The sequence below is a fragment of the Typopeltis vanoorti genome, chromosome 8, assembly GCF_054136105.1.
Source record: "Typopeltis vanoorti isolate ZY-2024b chromosome 8, IOZ_Tvanoo_1.0, whole genome shotgun sequence".
NCBI classification, from domain to species: Eukaryota; Metazoa; Arthropoda; class Arachnida; order Uropygi; family Thelyphonidae; genus Typopeltis; species Typopeltis vanoorti.
The window spans coordinates 8,615,617-8,629,404 of NC_143556.1; positions in this window are offsets into that span (position 1 = coordinate 8,615,617).

Below are 13,788 nucleotides of genomic sequence, written 5' to 3' on the forward strand. Positions count from 1 at the left end.
AAATAAAAAATAAAAAAACCTTCAATTAATAAAATCCAAAATAAATTTCCAAACTTTCATCGCCTTGTTTCGCGTATTTCAGTAATATTTTTAGTTCATTAAAGTCACGTAAATCAGCTTATTAAAACGACGCAGATTTAAACCCGATAAACTTCACATTGCTACCGAAACGAGCGGATGATTTCCGCTTGTTTCGGGCAAGAGGGCTTGGCGACTGAGACAAATAGTGCCGTTTACATCTAATTACTCAGCTAATCATCCTTGTCTGATGATATTACGAGACTCGATAAGCGAGAGCAAAAATTACCGCTGCATGGTCGGATCGGTGGTGCCCACACGGACGAAAGTTTTAACGCAACGAAATTACCTTGCCATGGATGTAGAGTAAACATCCAATGCAAACACGGGAACAATGTCGTAGAGACGAAGATATTGGAGAACAGGAAGAGTGGTTACTCTCAGTGATGTAGTGACAAAAATAGAATATCCCCGACAGCGGATGGAAGTTCTCTCTTCCCTCCCCCCATGGGGGGAGGGAAGAGAGAACTTATGAGAGAACATATATTATGTTATTTAAACACATATCTACGTTATGTACAAGATGTTATTTGAAGTTACACAATTAAGTATACCAAATAATTAAATAATAATTATACTTGTATGCAATAAAGACGCTAAGTAGACTTCGTCAGAAACACACGCACTCCACCGAGACGCAGCCACACAAGATATCCTTACCCTTCTACATGAGACAGCCCTCAAATACTTTACAAAGGCCAACCTCCACCCAACCAGATTACAGAGAATACGACAGATGGAAGCACAAAGCCAAAACAGCTCAGCTAATCAGCACAAGTGCCCCTCCACAACTCTATAAACGGGCAAGCCAGGCACTCATAAATATCCCCCATCCTCAAAGCTAACCTCCAAGGGACGGATATCCATCCTGCGACAACCGTCAACCATAAGAAGATGTGCTTGGTCGTGTGGATAGCTTACCTGTGCTCCAACTAATAGGCTGTTGGTTCGCATTCCCGGTGGGCTGAATGTTTGTGATTGTCGTCAAGTGTGAATGAATTTCATTGCCCAGTGTAAGTCTCCATCGGTCTGAGAAAAAAAAGGTCCATGCTTGGAAGTATGAAAAAATAATAATTAAAAAAAAATCTTTAGCTCACTCAGGGTATACTGTAGGTTTTAGAAGCCTTACGTTATTTAAAAAAAAGTTATCTTTTACTGATATTCTGAGCCTCTTTGTTCAGAAGGAGCTATCTTAGGCTTAGTTTTTAGATCTTTAGAAAATTTAAAATTAAAGAAATATTTGAAATGAAGAAAACATAATTGCACTTGAATGTAAAAAGTCCACCACGGGAAAACAGCATAAAAATCCCTTTTAATACTACAGACGCACTATTTCGTGGAATGCGATCATTTAAAATATACCAATGAAACAATACTCTTCCATTAAGTTTTTTGAATTTCCTCCACTTTCTCCGTTCATTTTAAATTATTTTACTTTTAAAGATGAGTAATTTATTTGAGAAGAAAATAAAAGTGGCGTCGAACACATTTTTGTATGAATGAGATACTTCATGGTGATGAACCCAACAGCGGTTATTTTCATGTATTGCATATAAAAGTAATAATCCCCCCCCCCCAATAATGTGTTTCGAAGTGTAACTTCCTTTGTGTTTGGGGAGGGGGGGTGTTCTCAGAATACGAAACACAAGAATGATTACATACTGTTACATTAGTGCGACACAATTACACATTTTATTAATTAAATTAAGGGGATATTAGATCCCCTTAATTTAAAAAACTATAAAAGTATCGGCGGATACTAGCGTGAGCTGAATGCAAGTAGTCCTAGAACGTAGTACAAACCCTGGCAACTCGTTGCAAAGTTGGGGAAAGTTCTGATCGCTATTCTTGGTATTTTCCATAATGTAAAAACACACTGATGAAGTCTCAAAAGAGGCTGAAACCGGTCTGGGTAGTGACCTCCCTACCATAATGTAATAACAGTATACATTTCCTAGGAAATGTGTTTTTACATTATGGAAAATACCAAGATTAGCGATCAGAACTTTCCCCAACTTTGCAACGAGTTGCCCGGGTTTGTACTACGTTCTAGGACTACTTGCATTCAGCTCACGCTAGTATCCGCCGATACTTTTATAGTTTTTTATACTATATTCGGCATGAAACTCTCTGATTCCAATCCTTGAGTTTCTTATTCGTTTTTAAAACAATGTGGGAGCTAATATCCCCTTAATTTAATTAATGTTTATATCGCCGAAATGAAGCCTGTTGGCTCTTTATATTTAAGTACACATATTTTATTTTATTTTCCCACAGGGCTAAATGGAAAACCCATAAATCACATCCGTAAAATCAGTGCTTTCTAACTTTCATTTCTAAATTTCTACACTCATTAACTTCATTATTTAAATTTTGTTTCAGCATTCCATTTTTAGGCGAATTTCGCGAAATATCCAACCGCTTTTTTATGGATTCGTTTCTCCGCACCCACGCTTTCCCTCTGACTGAGCAAATTTAATTGAAAATCGGAATACTCATGCAATTGTCGGGTGATCGAAATTTCGATTTCAATCAAAACCGTTTGAAGGGCAAAACGAATTTGTCTTCGATGCATGTGCCAAAAATAGCTGTAGATTCGTTTGTTGACATTACAGCCAAGCTATTGCAAACGCACCCCTTTTTTTTTTTACGACTCTCTCTGCGTCTTTCTTTATGTGTTGATTAATTGTAATATGGAAAACAAACGATCACCGTTGACATTTGCGCCGTCAGACTAACAGCCGTTCACTACACAATACGTTGCATATTTGTTGTGATCACCACTCTATTTGCATATGATTATACAACTGCATTGTTCTTGTCCGGTTTCAATTTGAGGTAGCATGTTTTTTTTTTTTTTTTTTTCCTAGAAAATAGCATATTTTCTTCATTCACGAGAACCTGGATGAAAACATTACTGGAAAAACAGAACGTGCGCACTCTAGCGGATCTTACTAACCTCGTCGCCATCACTAATCTTAAGCGACGTACTTCGCTTCTCCAGTCTAATTTTGTTCTGGAGGTGATAAATCAAATCTTCTTTCCGAAATATTTACAGGCGCAATAAACAGAAACAACATAACGGTCTTCGGCACGAAATCGAGAATGTATTCTGCACACGATACACGGCCAAATCGAGGTTGATATGCACACTGAAATTATTATCCACCAAACGCGGATAAAAATTAGTTTTATTTGGGCATGTAATTAATTTTTCGTGATTCTCAAATCGATTCAGTGTTTAAAATAAAGTTGGAAAATGTGTTCACAGTTGAAACTGCATTGCAATATATATATATATATATATATATATATATATATATATATATATATATATATATATATATATATATATATATATATATATATATATAATGAAAAAACAACAACATATTTTTAATAGGTTACTTTTATTCATGTTTATGAAAATACCAACCAACCAATAGCATGTGACGAAATATATGTAAAAATGACTTGTGGGAATGGTCATAACGACTGCATAGCAGAATCCACATTATTTACTTACTATTATTATTATATTTTAATATGTGTCACTACAGTGCATGCTTGTCTCTGTAATATTGCTCTAAGCATTTTCTTTTTCTCTTTAACAAATTTTGCTTCTTGAACGAAATTTTTTCAGTTACACGAGAAGATTGCGAAATTTCATTCACTTTTGGGACCAGTTTATTCGGCAATCGTTTCCTAAGATAAATTTTGAATGGAAGGAGGGTTACACAAAGTCCATGCATCGGGTTTTAATTAAAGTCACTTTTAGGTTAATTTTAAATTTATTTCTCTGAACTTCAATGTATACGTTTTAATGCTGAGACTGAATCATTTAATCGAAAGAACCCTCTTTATGTGAATCCCATCTGCAAAATGTTATGTATCGCCCAACCCAGCATTTAATATCGTGAGTGAACTTCAAGGAGTTCGAAGCATGGAATTAATTCAAGCCACTTCAGGCATCCAATAAGCAGGATAGCGTCACACACAAGATGAGAGATGAATTTCATCTTTCGATGACAGATGATCATCTCTAATCGAAAGACATTCGTGTCTATGGGTGGAATTCAAACTCAAAGTCTGTTGGTTGGAGAGCATAAACATTCCCCACTCAGCTAACCAGACTGCAAATAATATTTTATTCTTAAATAAATTGGCAATCAATTTTATAAACGAGGCTATTGAAATAACATTGTTTTTTATTTCCCCAAACTTGTAGTTTATGAGGAGAATCTCCCATGGCAACTGTTACATAACGTTTGAGAAAGAGGCAGAGGATTGTAATTTCGGATGATTGTGGTTAGGGGTGTTTAAGGTATATAACTGGGAGGAGACCTCTACATAGTATTTTAAGGAATGCAGAGAACATCAGGGCTTCTGACTTAATGTCCAATCCTCACCTTTTCGTGGCACACACTGTGGCTATCTACCTGGGTACTGAAAGAACGAGAATGGGCTAGCAATTTGGGATTAAGCAAATCAAATTATATTGTTGCCTTAAACCACAATTTAAAATGATGGTATAACATGACAGAATTTCGTGCCTGCTGGGGAGAGGCCGGGTTAAACAAGGCCCCCGTTGTTTTCACCCAGGGAACAGGGAAAAGTCAGCTACTGGAACACGTCCCAACTCAACATCAGCAGTTAAGACTGGTATCATCAACATAAGAAACATCAATGGAACTAGTAGAAGAATCGGGTAAGTACCCGATCGACAAAGTAGACAAAAAACAGGTAAGATCTTTCTAAACGATAAATACAAAATGTTATATTCAGGCAATGACAATCAGGGACAAGAGGGGCCATAGTATTGAACACTAAATATGAGGATAAACGACTTGAATGGCAGGAAATATCAAGTAGGGTGATGTAGGCAAATATCAGAATGGGGAACTGGACAATCAGATTTATTTGTGCTTGTGGTTCTACTAGGGTTGAAGTGCAGGAATTGTTTGAGGCTTTAGAGAAAGCATGACACAATGAAAAATAAAAAGTTGGTTTTTGTTGGAGATCTAAATAGCACGGTAAAATATGATTACCAGGCAAATAGAAATGTTTTGGGAAAATTTGGAGAAAAGAGCAAAGCTAATAATAATGGCAAATACCTGTTGGATTTCTCCTCAGGACATGAATTAGTTATTACTAGCATCATGTTCCAACAAAAATGTGCACAAATTCACATTGAGAGAAGACACAAGGAAAAAGAAAAGTCTCATTGTTATTGTTGATAGTGATGTTTTCTCTCTGGTGCAGGACACTAGAGTGTACAGAGAATTCGAAATTGGAAGTGGTCACCATTTAGTCTTGAGCAGGATAAAATTGAATTTCATATTGAAAAGGAGAACATATAATAAAGTTTTAAAGCAAATAAAAGTTGAGCAGCTCTCAGAGGTGAACTGTAGACTCCAATACACAAACATCAATGAAGGTGAAAAAATGAAAGAATTTGAAAAAGAGTAGAAGTGGCATTTGCACTCTACGGCACTTGACCACACAAAGAAAGGATTTGGTGGTTCAAATCTAGTCGCCGACTAAAGGAAATTTTTGTAAGCTTTTTTCGACCGGTTTCCGAGTTAGTCGATCTCTGGCACGGGCTAGCGGGTTTTTTCTCCCGGAAACTCGGGTTTTTCGTCCCGTAAACTCAAGAAAATCGACCATCGAACCCACACTATCTTCAGACATTAAAAATATTGTGTTAGGGACCACGAGATGGCGGCACTAGCTTTCCACCTTCTTCACTGTGTACCGATGAATCAGTAATAGCCTTGGGCCAGCTATCTCTCTGATTGGCTACCAGTGGAGATTGAACTGCCCACTCAGTCTCCAAACGTTAGATAGGGTAAACGGCCTCGCCTACTCCCTATACGGGAACAAATAGGCGTTAGCTGCTTTTTTTTATCCAAACCTTGGAGATTCAGTGGCACAGCTTGAAGAAAACTTTGAGCTATTCAGCCAGAGAGGCATGTGGTGAAGTCTGCAAGAACAGAAAAATCATCTCCATTGTGGACTCAGGAAGTTAAACAGGCAGTGAAGGAAAAGAAGAAATCACATCTAAAGTTCTGACAAATAAGTCAGCTTGTGCTCTTAGAGAATACAGAAAAATATAAGAAAGCTAAACACTAAAACTAGCTAAACAAAAGTCATGGGAAGACTTTGGTAAGAACAGAAAATGACTATCAAGGTGTCAAAATATTCTGTAGGCTAAATTTAAGGGGGATGGTAAATCCCGTATTATTCTACAGCCGGGTACGAAACGGATCGAAATCCTAGAGTTTCATGCCTAAAAAAACTATCAGCGAACCCAAGTGTAAGTAATCACTTGAGTAGTACAACACCAGGGCAAAGACGGAGCAAGCTCCGTCACTATCCTTAATATTCTTCCATAATGTAAAACGCAGCTCCTAGGAGATGTATTACTGTTTTACATTATGAGAAGAGGTCACTACCCAGACCGGTTTCAACCCTTTTTGAGGTCTCATAATGTAAAACAGTAATACATCTCCTAGGAGCTGCGTTTTACATTATGGGAGAATATTAAGGATAGTGACGGAGCTTGTTCCGAGTTACACTTGGGCTCGCCGATAGTTTTTTCGCCATGAAACTCTAGGATTTCGATCCGAGTTTCGTACCCGGCTGTAGAATAATACGGAATTTACCATCCCCTTAAATTTAACTGATGTCGCCGGTAAAATAGCCTCTTGGCTTGTTATTCTGTAGGCTGTTGAAAAAGCTCAGAAATGGAGGAGTGTTGTAAAAGAAATTAGAGATGATAAAGGTGACAGGAAATCTGAAGATAATGCTTTTCTGAATGTCTGGAGTAATTACGTTGAAATACTGCTAAATGAAACGAGCAGGGTCAGCATTTCACAACATGAATGCAGTCGGGAATTCTTATTAATACTTGAAGTAGGAAAAAGCCATCAAAAACCTGCAATGTAGAAAGACATCTGGAGTAGATGATATTCGACAAGAAATGCTAAAATATAGAGTATAAAAGCTTCACTGTGGCTACACTGCATAATTCAGAAGGCTTGGAGAGAAGGACGAATTCCAGATGATTCGAGTAGAGCTCTCATAGTACCCATATATAAAAAGGGAAATAAAACTGAATGTTAGAATTACACAGGTATTTCCCTACTGAGTGTTCCTGGCAAGATTTATGCAAGTATACTTGAGAAATAGTTGAGAAGAATTGTGGAAGAAAAGCTTGGTGAAGAACAAGCTGGATTAAGGCCAATTAGAGGCTGTCAAGATCAGATTTTCACTATATGACAAATAGTTAAGAAAATGTGTAGCTCAGTAGAAGTGGCGTTTCAACTCTACAGCGCTTGACTGCATGACGAAATGCGTTCGAATCTAGTCGCCTACTAGAAGACTTTTTCTAAGCCTTTCTTCTACCGGTTCCGGAGTTAGTCGATCTCTGGCATGGGCTAGCGGGTTTTTCTTCCTGTAAACTCAAAAAAATCGGCTGCCGAACCCAAACTATTTTCAGGCAATAATTATATTGTGTTAGGGTTAGGGACCACCAGATGGTGGCACTTACTATCCGCCGCCTTCACTGCGTGCCAATTAATTAGTGATAGCCTTGTGCCAGCTATCTCTGATTGGCTACCAGTGGAGATTGAACTGCCCACTCAGTCTCCAAAAGTTAGATAGGGCTAAAAAAAAAACGGCCTCGCCTACTCCCTATACAGGAACAAAAAGGCGTTAGCTGATTTTTTTTGATGATCATGGGATATAATAAAGATCTGTATTTAAGTTTTGTAGATCTGCAAAAGGAATATGACAAGGTGCTAAGAGTGAAGCTATTTAAAATGCTAAAGTTGTATGATGTCAGTGGGGCATTATACCAAGCACTACTTAGTCTTTATTTGAGTTGTAAGTCAGCAGTTAGAATTGAAGTATGGGAAGATTTAATGTTAAATCTGGTGACAGACAAGGATGTACATTATCCCCTCTGTTATTATCTATATGGATCACGTTTTGAAAGAAAATGGTATTAAACCTGATATCAAAATTGGAGATGTTAATCTCAACTCTACTTTTATGCTGACGATGTTATTACTTCTAAATAAATCCAGTACAAGTCTGCAAGATTCCCTGACTAAATTGAATAACTGTTGTAATAAGTTGGGTATGAAAATCAGCTAACAAGAGAAAGACAATAAAAATAGGCAGAAGCATTGAAAATATCAACTGCATTATGAATGGAGAACCTATAGAACAAGTAAAACATTTCAGCTACTTAGGCATGATTTTTTAGTGAAGATGGTAAATTATATATGGAAATAGACGACAAAATCAACAAAGCCAGTGTGGTAGGAAGTCAATTGAATAAATTTATATGGAATAAGAGAGAAATTAGTTGGAACACTAAATCAGCTGTATACAACACTGTTCAAACCAATTTTAAGATATGGATCTGAAACGCAGAAATAAAACACTTGAACAAAGATTGGAAACCTTTCATATGAAAGTTCTGAGAAAGATTGGAGGAGTGAACAGATGGCATCAATGGCAGAATCACATCAAAAATGAGGATATTTGGATCAGGAATGTGTCAATAGTGCTAATCTCATGTGGTATGGTCACTTAAACAGAATGGGAAAGGAAAGATTAGCAAAACAAGTTTTCTTTTCCAGATTGGCAGGAGAAGGACCTGGCAAAGGAGAAAGAGTGCATCCATATCCCAGTTTTGTTCTACACCTTAAATGAAAAGATCCTAATAAGCACCAGTACGGAAAATACCCATTTCCAAGAAGCTCTTTGTAGTGGCGGCACGAATGGGTGGGCGCAATGATGCACTACAGGGTTCTGTCCGTAAATCAGTATACTCTTCAACTTGTATATTAATGGTAGCAGGATAAACCTAGGATAGTATCCATGTTCACGGTAAAATAACTTCCCTTGTCCAACTTAGTTGTCACCTCGTCGTAAAACGTATATTGACTACCAAGACCAATCCAACTCGTAAGGATCATGTCGTTATCCAGGTTTTTGGATGCAGGCCCTCTTCTGCTTCTACGATACTTAATACATGCCTCCAGAAATGTTGATTATTCTGTGATTAGCTGCCTCTCTCCTAGCCGCACTGAACGAAAGTATCTTGCTTTCCTTTAGAATTCTGTCTGGCGCGATTCGGGCAACTGGGTTCCATTAATGCACGTACTGATTTATTGGATGTGGTATTATCCAATCGCTTAGTGATATTTGCGTCGAACTTATGCAGTATCTTTTGACTGCTCTAACTCATTCCCATTTACTTAATTTATATCTTCTACACTATCCCAACTTTAGTTTCTGCTTGGATTGTACCTGGCAAAATATCCCTCAAAAATTCTACATTTGTCACTTTTTTTTTTTTTTTACTGTCTGTTTTCATTCAAATTATTCGCTACCGATAGTCATTCTTTTGATTTTGCCACTTGGCGAACTGCCTTCCTTCAGATTTCTTCGTCTTGCTCTGCTAGCTTTTCATTTCGCACTTTGCTTCCTTACCGTAGCAGTTTCTCTCTGTGTCTGTCTCTTGGTGTGCACTTTGTGCTGCTTACGGAGCTACTCATCGCTATCCAATATTCCTTTCACCGAAGTCTTAACAAGAGTGCCCCAATCCTTTCAAGCAGCAGAGTTAGTTTCAAGCGCAAAATTTTATGCAAAAATACCGCGCATTTTGACATAAAATATATATAAAATATAGCATTTTGTTATTTTACATATTGCTGTACTATTTCTGACGAAAATCTCTAAATTAAAATCACAAACTAACAGACATTTTTCGAGATGGGAAAAGTAATTATTATCTTTTTCGTATTAGTTTTAGGATAATTATTATCCCAAAACTAATAACTAATTACGAAGCCATCCTACACAACAGTTTCTTTTGTACTGAGCCTTGCTTTAAAATTTCACTGACCCCTTTTAGCTCTTTTTGCAATTTTTTTCAGGTGTTTTTTTTTTTTATTTATTTATCTTAACTGCATTTTTTTTATTATTATTAGTAAACGAATTTTCTTTCTTTCACTGCTTTTCTATCTTGTAACAAATGCAAACAATTTTAAGACGATATTTACAGTTCGAACATAATTTTAAAGTAACAAGCTTAACTAAAAGCGATTTAAACATTTTATATATGAGTTAAACAAAACTCTCTCTTTATTAAGAATGCAAACAATGTAGTAGCGAATTTATTCGGGAGAAACCGAGAAAAGTTATTGATACAAAAGCAATTTGAAATTATCTCAAGTACGTTTCATAAACTGCAGCAACTCATGGACATCATCTGATAACAAGAGATGTGGAAAACAATAAATTTTAAGGTGGCTTCTTAGCTCAGTCGGTATAGACTATGCCCTTTAACATTTGTAAAGACTCGAGTTCGCATCCTATCTAGGACTCAAGCTATTGCAATGTAAGACTTTTCAGCTGAAGGTGAGTTAACCAGTTTCATTCGGATGTTTTCCTACAAATTCGAGGGAATTTACATGGCAAGACAGACAATCTAGATAAAGAATACACTCAAAGAAAATTTTGAGTGTATTCGATTAAACGCCATATCTTCACAGTAATTAGCGTTTTTGAAAGCTAAATTCTTTGGCCATGACAGGGTTTTGAGCTAAAAATATTAAGGGTAAAGGTTATATAGTGGGTGTGTAGTGTGTGTATATATATATAGATATGTTAAAGATACCAAGAAATTTCATATACTTGGTTTTAATCCTTTTCCCAAGTAAGCAAAACAAAGTTTTGCGCGTGATATATATTCACATCTAAGCTACTTTCATATAGAGGCTAATGATTTCATATCACTTGCCTTAGTATTTATCCTATAATGCAAAGCACACCCACTTTCGGGCGTGTGTAATGCAATGCATAATTGGAATGGCCACTACCCAGACCGGTTTCGACCTTCATTGAGGTCCCTTCAGTGGGAGCCAGACCCGAGAGAGAGATACCAAAGTTGAGGTAATGTAGAAGTCATATAGATCTCATATACAAGTGACCTTCTTAATAAAAATCTCTGGATGAGAGAAAGATGTAGAAAGTTTTTTTGGGCAAGGTACATCGTACAGTCTAACGAGGCACGTGTTTGTAACCAGTATAAATTACAGGAATATGATGCTCCCAAGACAGTGCAACCATCTCCTGGTGAAATGGGAATGGCAGAGTTTGAAAGAGGCGTTGTGATAGGATATCATGTAAGAGACCTGTTCGGCAAAATGTTAACCATCCCAGGTCGATTATCAGTGATACATTATTGAAATGGACACACAGGAAGTCAACTGAAATACTACCTGCAATGGATGAATCACCGAACGCGACCACAGATTGTTACGAAGGATAATATGTAAAAACTGCCATTCGCCAACTGACATGTTTAGTACGGAATTCCGAGCATCGACTGGAATGCGAATCTGCACAAAACATTCAGAACCAAGGCTCACAATACTGGGTTCCATGGTAGGACCGGAATTATGCAAGCCCCACATTACCCGACGTCTTCTGTGGTGCAAAGAGCGTGTAGAGTGGAACGTGAGTGCTTAGAAAGCTGTGTTATGGAGCGACGAATCACGCTGCATCCTGTACCGAGCAGATGGATAGGTGGGTGTGACCGATGTCCGGTGAACATCTCTTACCAGAGTGAGTAACCCCTACTATAAAATTCGAAGGTGTGGGTGTGATGGTATGGTCCTGGTTTGGCCTCGATCTTTGTTTGTGGTGCCACGAACATTGAACTCCGAGAGGTATCTGAACATTCTGGACAATGCAATTCTTCCTATTTTGTGGCGTTTCTATGGAACTGACCATTGTCTCTTTCAGAAAGACAATACACCATGTCATAAGGCTGCTGATGTAACTGCGGGATTTGAGGTAATGAATGTAGCCATATCGTCCGGTGTGGTCCTGGGCAACAGGCCAGGATGTCGTTACATGCTTATAGGAAGAATGGTCCAAAATTCTCATTGATTGCCATCGTGGAAAGTATGCGCAGTAGGATTATTGCAATCATCTCAAAGAAAGGAGTTCCTACATCTTATTAAGATGGGCGCCATTGCTGTTTGTTCCTGAGAGTATGGTGTCCGTTGACTTCTTTCCAAGAAGTGTATATATATATATATCATGGCCCTCACAAGGGTGGGGCTGACAGAACTCTATCATGGGGGCAATCTTGTCGGGTCGGCCAGTTAAGTGAGACTAACAAAAGACAAAAAAGAAACTTTATAAAATATGAATGAATATGTGCCGAGAGGGACTACTAGCTTTTGCAATCAATTCCAACCCAATTTTTATCCATCTTTTCAGACTTTTGGTTTCTCTTCTGAACTTCCCATTCGAAAGGATTTATTTTATTTTCGGTTTCCGTTCGCCCGTCTCGCTTTCTCCTTCAACACTGAACACAATTAAAGGCCTGAAAAAATATTTCAGATCTTATAAAGGTATGCTATAGTTCGCCCACCGATTAGAGATCCTTCGACACTTCTGCGCATGTCAGAAAAAGGAGAATCCATTCCGATAATAGGGTAATCAATCAGTCTTCTGGTATGAATTGTTTATTATTACAGGTCGGAAAATTTAGCTTTTCTTTTACGAACATTGCTGTTTTTAAAGTGTAACTATTTTGCTTGTATAACAGTTGGAAAATTGTACGTAGAGGATTAACAAAATTCAGAAAAGGTATAGCACATAACAAAAATTTAACGAAATTTATTTCTAAGAAAGTTTTCTATAAAATAAAAATAATTATACAGAAAAACAGAAATTTTTTCAAATGAACTTAGATATTCTAAACTTACAGTTGAGAGAACTGAGGCACTAATGTCCTAAACCGATTAACTATTTATGACTTGTTGTGACTCTCCCAAATGAGTTGCTCTGAATAAAGAATAAAGAGCCATGGACTAAAGGATGTAGCAGAGGCATGGCAAGCTGGCTACATTTTATGCCAGTAACTTTCATGAGCAGGAGAAAGTCTACAAACCGAGATAGTGCTACTGCGTACGGGACAACCGACGCGCCTACTCAAAGACCACATAGAGTAGGTGAGAAATCAGCAATGTGGTCAGCCAAGGATGTGAAACATGTAGCCACCCTCAACATAAGATCATTATACCGACCTGGAAAATTACAATTAGTCCAGGAAAATTTAAAAAGACTGAAATGGAGTATTTTAGGTTTATCAGAAACACATTGGTGCGGAGATGGATTCATGGATTTACCAGAAGGAAGACTGTACTTCTCAGGAAGAAAAGATAACATACACAGAGAAGGAGTTGCATTACTAATTGAAAAGAAACTTACACACTCAGTAATTGAAATAAACCCAGTGTCTCCTAGAATAATAACAGCGAAACTTCAAGCAAAAGAAAAAGGTCAAGCAATTAAAATAATCCAAATATATGCACCAGACAGTAACCATTCAGAAGAAATAGAAAATTTCTATGAAGAACTACAACAGGAAATAGATAATTCCAAAAATAGAGAACTCATGATAGTGATGGGAGATTTTAATGCTAACATAGGACAGTTCACAGCAGACAAAAAAGATGTGATGGGGAAATTTGGATACGGAGAGCTTAACGACAGAGGAGAACAATTACTCCACTTCTGTAAAGCAAACGATCTAATGTTTCCAAACACATTGTTCTATCAACGCCCTAATAATAAATATACATGGACATCTCCAGATGGTAATATAAAGAACTG